Source organism: Vipera ursinii, assembly GCF_947247035.1.
Source record: "Vipera ursinii genome assembly, chromosome: 5".
NCBI classification, from domain to species: Eukaryota; Metazoa; Chordata; class Lepidosauria; order Squamata; family Viperidae; genus Vipera; species Vipera ursinii.
In genome coordinates, this window is record NC_139518.1 from 100,504,741 (window position 1) to 100,514,120 (window position 9,380).

A 9,380-nucleotide genomic window follows, 5' to 3' on the forward strand; every position below is an offset into this window, starting at 1 on the left:
ACACTGTGGGGAAAACAAATTTAAATAAGAATTGTAAACAGGATCTATGACGAGGCAACCAAGGTGTCTAGACAGAAAAGACGCCTTATATGGATGGGATTATTATTTGTAGAAATATTGTAAAAATCTTTATACTTAATTGTTACTTATCAAAATAATAAGAATTGTATTAATTCATGGTTGGCAAAGAGAATATTATTGGAAGAAGAGAAAATCAAGCATGTGGATTATAGATGATAGAAACTAATTGTTAACATAAACCCAGACAACAAGCTGTTTACCAAATATTATGGTGCATATGTTAAAAAAAATCAATAAAATATATTTTAAAAAATATGTATGAGTTTTTAAGGGCACATCCATACACGCCAACTGCTGCAGCACGAAGACACCCCCACCAACCGTTAAGTAAAAATCAAGAAGGTGGAGATGTAACCTCAAACTGACACCTTCAAAAGTCATGTCAGAAAGCACGACATCACAGGAAGATTAGCGGAAGCTCGGAACCAACTTCCAGAGGAGGTAGTGGGTGAACAATCATCAGTAGGAGAATTTGGGATAAACATGTTGTCCGTCATCCGACAAAAATTAAAAAAAAACAGATAAATGTATAAAAATAATCATAAACAATAGTAAATAAATAATACATCAGTAAATAAATGCATAGTTTTTTTCAAAAGAAAATGAAAAACACGCTCAAAGAGCAGACTCAATGGAACACTAGGTCTTTTTCTGCCATTCATGTTCTATGTTTCTCTATTTCTAATCATTTGCAGAGGATCCGTCCTCTCCGGTCCATCAATCCAAAGCATTCTGGCGTGCCAGTGGTGTTTCCCCTTATTTCCCAACACAAGACACAGGTAGACCTTCTAGGACACCTGGAGGGAAAGTCCGAGGAGCCTTCAAAGATCAGCAATCTGCGGAATTCAACCATACTTTCTCGTGGACCATCCACGCTCATCCATAGACGCCTCATGACCGTGTGGACTGAGATTGTAGAGAAACTTCTCCGGGAGGGAATATATCAATCTCACGCAAGACCCAATGCACACTTTCTAGGAGATCAATCTTCCCATGGGTACCCCAAAATAAAAGTTCTGGAGAAGTCACGGGGGAAACCTCCTCCCACATCCTATACTTGGCCATAATTCTGGGGTGGCAGAGCTGTTCCTGAGCTGGGAATCATATCACTGTACAAATATCAACCAGACGCTACGTTTGCAAGTCGAACTTTTAAGCAACTCTTGTGTGAGTTCTAATTCTGAAGGGGGAAAAAAGCAACTATTGCAATAACAATTAAAGGTAGTGAGATGTCTCCTCATAAAGAACTGCTGTTCCACAGCTCAGTTTTGGGAGAGAAAATGAGTGGTGGAAAAGCAGATCACCTCGTCCCCAGCCTCAAGTTGAGACTTTAGAGCAAGGGTCTTCAAACTTGGCCCTTTTATGACTTGTGTACTTGTGCCTGGCTGAGGAATTCTGGGAGTTGAAGTCCACAAGTCATAAAAGGGCCAAGTTTGAAGACCCCTGCTTTAGAGGCTCTGGGCCTTTCTGTGTGGGAGCTTCTGGTTTTGGCTTAGATTTCCCCCTTGGCATAGTCTGGGATGGGGGGGCGGGGGGGGGGACAATCTCAGATACCCGAGTGTTGTAAAGGGTATGAAGACCTTGGTTTAAGCAGAGACGTCCAATTCTGCAAGGCTAACCTGGGTGAAACCAGGTGACAAATTCTGCTCAGAACAAAAATACTAACCAGGTATTATGTATTCAGAGTCAAGAAACTCTTTTCATTCCAAAACCAAGGAATTTTTTTTTGTAGGAAACAGATCTTTTTATGAACCTTTTGAATCAGGTTTTTTTTTCACTCTGCTCCTTGAATCCGTTCTCGTTTTGTTCATCTTTTAGCAAAACCCGGTAACAAAGAAGACTTATGTAAAAAAAAAAAAACTTATGTAACAAAAGCTGAGCTACAACCAATAGGTCAAGCAATCCTTTTGACTAATATTCTCCCGGACGTAAAAAAAGATATCAAATGCATATAGCTTTCTGCAATTGTGTTTGGTACAATGTCTATGAAATTAGATATACGTGTGCCGAGTTAAGCATATATCAGTGACCTGCAAGAAAAAAAGAAAAGGAGGTTTCTCCTATTAAGGTGCATCTTAACCATTTACACGTATGTCCTACCGTAATAAGTTGAAGCTGAGATCCAGCCTTTTCGCGATGCTTCCATATTTTCTCCCAAGGAATTCTGGAATTGCTTTGCAGTCCTGCCCAATGTAAGACACCTATAAGGATGAAAAGTGGGAGAGATTAGTAACCGTACATTTTGAGATCTGAAGGCACCTCTCCCCACTTAGCAATCCTCTGTAAAGCAAATTGCTGAAAGCTGAAACTGAACATTTGAAATAATAAATTGCCTCCATCACCAGCCTGGGTCAACCTGTAATTACCAAGTTCTACCACTAGGCCGATTTGAAATTTTGCAATTTCAAAACAAAGATGTTAATTAAACAGGCCACATAATTCCGGCCATCCTTCTATCTTAAACTTATTCTGTGTGGCTCTCAAACAGTCTGAAACGGAAGAGAAATAAGAGGCTCACTTTACGGGAAAGTATTAGCAGGGATCTTGCATTTCTGTGTAACACTTTCCTAAGTCTACACTGGCATTATTGCAGGAAGCCTTGTGTAAAATAAGCCAACACGATCGCAGATAGAAAGAATACGAAGCGTAGAGTTCGTTTGCCTAAGGCCACATAATGAATTCAAGGTAAAGAGCTAAATTTTAATTTAGATCATACTAAATTAGGGCCCACTCTCTTCGTCCCTGAATCAGATAATATGGGTCCTGATTGCTCCGTCTTCCTAGGGTAAAAATCAAGATTAAGTCAAGTGGCCAACTTCTACAGCTGTAACAGGGCCTCCATGCATGACACCCATGTAAGGAGCCAGCTGTGCTTGGGATTTGGGATTTAATCTTTGACATTTTTAACCTCAACATGCATGTAACCCAGGGACATACTACGCAGGCAAGGAGACACTGCATTCTCCACTTTCTTCTACAAATGCATTGCAGAGTAGTCGTACTGCGGTTATCCAAAGCCTTTAAGGGGATACTAACTGGGGTCTTCATGAAAGGAATCATAGAGACATAAGGCTGGAAGGAGCTTGGAAGTGTTCTCGTCCAAACCCCCTGCCCAAGGCAGGAGACTTTATACCATCCTGGTCAAATGGTTGTCTAGTCCAGAAGTCCCCAACCTTTTGGGCACCAGGGACCGGTTCCTTGGAGAAAGGTTTTTCCGCAAACCAGATGGTGTGTGGTTTTCTGTGCTGCCTGCATCTTAAGGATGGGGCTTTGTTTGTTTGTGCGGACTGGTTGCTAGCATGCCGCAGCCTTGGCCCGGTCCACAGACTCCTCTATTCCTGAAACCCTCCAGCGATGGAGCTCCTACAACTTCTGGAGGCAAGCTGTTCCATTGATTCATCATTCTCACTGTCTGGAAATTTCTCCTTGGTTCCAAATGGGATCTTTCTTTAGTGAGATTCCATCCATTGCTTTTTGTCCTAACTTCTGGGGCTTTGGACTATAAGTCAATCCCATCTTCTTTGTGATAGCCCTTCAAGTACTAAAAGGCGGCTGTCATATCTCCTCCAAGTCTTTCTTCTCTTCGTTGGGCTAAACCTAACTCACTCCTTTAACAGATCATCCTATGCTTTTACCTCCAGATGCTCATCATCTTTTTTGTTCCTCTCTGTCTCTTTCTAGGGCCCTTTGTGTGTCATGGTGACCAGAACTGTATTCCAAGGTGGCCTCACTCAGGCGGTACAAAGCGGTACTATCACTTCTCACTGCCTTGATGTTATCCCTCTGTTGATGCCGGAACGGGACAACACAACACAGCCCACTCGCCACAGCCCACTTGCCATGGGACAACTCATCACGGCCAACTTGCTGCGGGACAACTCACTGCGGAATAATCCAAGAATTGTATTTAATTAATTATTTAAAATAAATAATTATTTTAACTTTTGTCATTCCGACTTCATTTGGTCCCTTCTCTTGCATCCTTTAATGATTCTGTTCCACCATTTCTTTGATATTATGTAATTCCTGTCCTGAGTTGGCCACGATGACTTGGCCATGGTGAGTTGTCCTAGACCCATTGAGTGCACTGGCTTTTTTGGCAGCTGCAACACACCCCTCCTTGAAGCGGCAACTCCAGAAGGGCCTGGTGTAGCCATTCAGTGGCCTTCCAAGATTTGTTTCTCACAGACTCAAAGGTGCTTTTTCAAGAGGCAACTGGATTTCCTTGATTTTCCTTTGAAGACATTTCACTTCTCATCCCAGAAGCTTGTTCAGCTCTGAATGGCTGGCAGGGAAGGGAAGCATTTATACTCCTTGCAGACAGCTGGTCATTTGCCTCCTTTTGGAGAGTCGTTGAGGCCACCTGGAGCTTTATTAGTGGTTTAAAGTTTAGGGGGAAATGCAGTATATCTTTGAAATCTCCAATAAAATTTATCATGAACTTCAGTAGGTAGCTTAGGAAAGTTGATCCAATGTTTTATATTCAAACAAAAAACCCCACAGTGATATATTGTGCATTTGCAAGAATAATTTTGACAGGTTCCTATTAGTTAGAGTAGTTTTAACAGCCAAGTAATCATATATTCAGTCCAGAGCTCCATTTTTAAGGTCCTTATGAAGTTTCCATTTGTCTCTGAAGCTCCATTTCTCCGAGTTCCAGATAAAAACAAGGAAACAAGAATCAGGCAAGTTGTGTTTGGATGATAACTCATGTTTTCTAACATGCAATCGACTTTCCGTGACGACTTGCCGATGCCTCCCCTAACTTTACAAATCACCCTTGTAGTTCAGCAGGTCTTAAAATGATTGCAGGCCGATACTGTAGTATTTCATCTGCTTTAATCCATCCTTCTTCTGTAACTTTATCGGAGAAAGAGATCACTGACTATGGAGAAATAGTTTTATTGCGAATACATGAGCTGGGGGGGGGGAAAAAACCCACCAGGCTTTATTCTTCTGATTTTATTCCTTTTTTTTAAAGACATCTGCTATCCTTTTTCTTACAGCCAATTCTACTAAAAGCCCAATTTTCACAATATCCAGAATTACAAGGAGGAAAGGTAGGTATGTCAATGTTATTATTTTGAATTCTGCTGCAGTCCTCTGTCAACCCTCACCACTTGGACCACTAAGCTTTTTAAAAGCAGCATACAGCTCTGCAAACTTTTTTACTACTCTAGAAGAGAAATATTGATATCAATTTCTCTTAATGCACTAGCAGCAAAAGGTCATCCACAGCTCTTAATTGGTGCCTATTTTATTTTATTATTTTATTTTATTTTATTTATTTTATTTATTATTTTATTTTATTTTATTTTATTATTTTATTTTATTTTATTATTTAAATGTATATGGCCACCCACTCACTCTCAGAGATTCTGGGTCACTTACAAAAATAAAAACCCAATACAGGAAGTCCTCGACTTACAACGGTTCTTTTAGCAACCATTTGAAGTTACAACATTGAAAAAAGTGACTCATGACCGTTTTTCACTCTTACGACCATTGCAGTATCCCCATAGTCATGCAACCCAAATGCTTGGCAAACTGACTCCTATTTGCAACAGTCACAGAGACCCAGGGATTAGATTCCCCTTTTGCAACTTTCTGACAAGCGTACGGTTGGACTAGAAGACCTCCAAGTTCCCTTCCAATTCTGTTATTCTATTCTATTCTATTCCATTCCATTCCAAGTCAATGGGGAAGCCAGATTCACTTAACAACCGTGTTACTCACTGAACAACTGCAGTGATTCATTTAACAACTGTGATAAGAAATGGGCAAAATTCACTTCAACTGTCTTGCTTAGGAACAGAAATCTGGGTCTCAGTTGGGCTGGTCAGCTGAGGAATACCAGCATACACAATATTTATGCCTTCGTAACACTATTTCACCTTAGACAGATTACCACAATATAGAAATTTCCAAGAGCTATTTTCCAAACAGCATGAAGCATGCCCAGCGCAGGCCTTCACTGTGAAGCTTAGAGAGGACAGCCGCATACCTTACCAGGTGTGTGGTTTTTTTTCATGCTAGTTGAAATTGCTGGGATGTTTTATTTTCCTGTGGGCCTCAGTCCCTTAATCCTGGCTGCTAACTTTGAATCAAGTCGGAGAAGACTAATTTATCGAAAGCTGCAGAGTTATGGCTTGGCACACAACGTGTGACTGTCTATAAACAGGTGGTGTCAAGCCTTAAACAATGCATTATGTAGATTTGTGATAGATTGATAGATAGATAGATAGATAGATAGATAGATAGATAGATAGATAGATAGATAGATAGATAGATAGATTAGAATAGACAGACAGACAGTGGCAGAGTAGAGTAGAATAGAATAGAATAGAATAGAATAGAATAGAATAGAATAGAATAGAATAGAATAGAATAGAATAGAATAGAATAGAATAGAATAGAATAGAATAGAATAGAATAGAATAGAATAGAATAGAATAGAATAGAATAGAATAGAATAGAAATCTGTAAGGGACCTTGGAGGTCTTCTAGTCCAGCCCCCTGCTCAAGCAGGAGAACCTATGTTCTATACCATCTCAGACAAGTGACTGTCTAGCCTCTTTTTGAAAATTTCCAGTGATGGAGTGCCCAGAATTTCTGGAGGCAACTTCTGTTCCACTGGTTAATTGTCCTCACAATATATAAGACATTTAAACCAACTGTGTATCCCTAAATCGAGGACAGCGTTAACCTAATATTTCACTTTTAACAGCTGCCCTTGAAGGAAAGTTCAGAAAAATCCCATTGTCCTTCCAGATTCTCTCCTTGTGGCCAGAGAAGAGCTGAAAATATAATCCATGTAATGTTGCACTACCCCATTTTTAAAAAGGTACGGCTGTGTTTTATTACTCCCAGCTATTAAATTTCTGGGTCATTTGGAACTTTATAGTTGTTGTTAGCTGGCCAATACGATTCAGCTCCTGTTGTTGTTTTGTTATCTATAAACTCCATTATAACCACTATTGTTTACTTGTATCTACTTTAATAAGTTGCTACTACTTCTTTAAGCAAAATTTTGTTGTTGAACTTGGACAGAAAGTAACCCCTATGTTTCAAAGCCATTATGAGTTTGGTAAAGAATGTTTTCATCACAAAGAGAAACTAAGTACATAAAATTCTGCTCTGTAGAATCATGGAAGGTTCAAAGCCCCCAACTTGCTGAGCCAAAACAACATTGGGGTTGATGGTTGCTTCGAATTGTTAAATCATTTAAACTAACCTGAGAAAAAGACTTGTTCGACCCATCGGGATTTTAAAAAAAATATTAAGCTAATCCAGCCAATGGTTGCCCCAATATTTTTTTTCCTTCTCAAATAAGACCAAAAAAAAAAAAGACCCTGCAAATTTGTTGTTCAGTGTCGAAATACAAGTTTGTACAACTTCAACCGCTGGGACTGTTTGGTTATGCAGCAGACTTAGCTGCACTTTATCAGGTACCATAAACATGTAGATAAAATGAGAGATGTCCGCTGAGCAAACAGCTTATTACATGTCAGGAAGGCTAAAGTTTGCTGCGGATCTAAAAGCAGACAAGAGTTATTCCCAGCTAAGGGTGGGCAAACCATCTCTCTCCCCAGGATGCCGATTCAAAAGATTGCAGTGTCCGAAAAGGGATTAAACAAGGAAAACTCTGGTGAACTCACAAACTGCCCTCTTAATGGCTTCCAGCAAGCTTACAAGTCCAGCAAAACAAACTTTCTTTTCTTTATAGCTTACTGGTAGATTGCCAGATCCTGGCTGTTTTGTAAAGAAGAGTACAGATAAGTCTTAGAGTTACAGACATTCGAAGTTACAACACTTTGCTATTTTTAAAAAAAATTAAAACTTTTCATTCTAATTCTGAAATTAATGTTAATTTTCATCAGTTGTGCCGGACGCTGCCCATGCCCTCTCTCACAGGGAGACGGGAGGCAAAGAAATACGAAATAGAAATAAATAATTTGGCATGGGGCAGCCCGTCAGCAGAGGGCAATTTGCTTGAACAAACTGTGTTACAGTTCTTTCGAATTGGGAAAGTTGTTTGTGTGGACACTGGGGAGACAAATTCCTTGTGAGTCCGCTCGCCCTTGGCCAATAAAGAATACTGCATCCAGTTTTGGTCACCACGATGTAAAAAAGATGTCAAGACTCTAGAAAGGGTACAGAGAAGAGCAACAAAGATGATTAGGGGGCTGGAGGCTAAAACATATAGGGAACGGTTGCTGGAATTGGGTATGTGTAGTTTAACGAAGAGAAGAGTGAGGGGTGACATGATAGCAGCCTTCCAGTATCTCAGGGGCTGCCCCAAAGAAGAGGGAGTCAAGCTATTCTCCAAAGCGCCTGAAAGCAGGACAAGAAGCAACGGATGGAAACTCGTCAAGGAGAGAAGCAACCTAGAACTAAGGAGAAACTTCCTGACAGTGAGAACAATTAACCAGTGGAACTACCTGCCTCCAGAGGTGGTGAATGCTCCAACACTGGAGTTTTTTAAGAAGAGACTGGACAGCCATTTGCCTGAAATGGTATAGGGTTTCCTGCCCTGAGCAGGGGGTTGGACTAGATGACCTCCAAGGTCCCTTCCAACTTTATATTATTATTATTATTCCTACTCAACTTCGATTAACAACATCTCTGGTCACAAGCGGGCTCAAAATTTGCATTGTCAACCGAGACACGTGTTAAATGTTAAACGTGGGAAATAAATAAAAGCCGGACCTGGGGCTTCCTCCTGAAGAAATGCAAGGATTTGTGGGATTGCAGGGAGTCCTCGGCTTACGACCACAACCGAACTCCAGATTTGTGTCGCTAAGCCAAAACATTTGTTAAGTGAATTGTGCTCCATTTTATGACTTTTCTTGCACAGTTGTTAAGGGAATCACTGAATCCGGCTTCGCTCGTCAGAAGGTCACAAAGGGGGACCACGTGACCGTCATAAGTACGAGCCGGTTGCCAAGGGGGGGCTGAATGCAAGTCACGTGACCCCAGGGGGGATGCTGCAGCAGTCGTTAAATGTGAAAAACAGTCTTTCTTAAGCCGCCTTCCTCGGAGGGTCCCTAAAGGCGCTGTCGTAAGTCGAGGACGGCCGCAAGGCACTCTCACGTTTCACACCAACCGAGGGAGGGGCGCCGGGAGGGGCTGCCCCAAAAGAGGCTGGAGGAAGAGGAGGAGGAGGAGGAGGAGGAAGGAGACGGCGGGGGTGGGGGGCTCCGCAGCCAGGGACCCCCGCAGGCGAGCGCCTCTCCTTCCCGCGCCTTTTCCGGGCGGAAGCCCGAAAGGGGGGGAGGGGGAGGGGGAGGGGGAGGGGC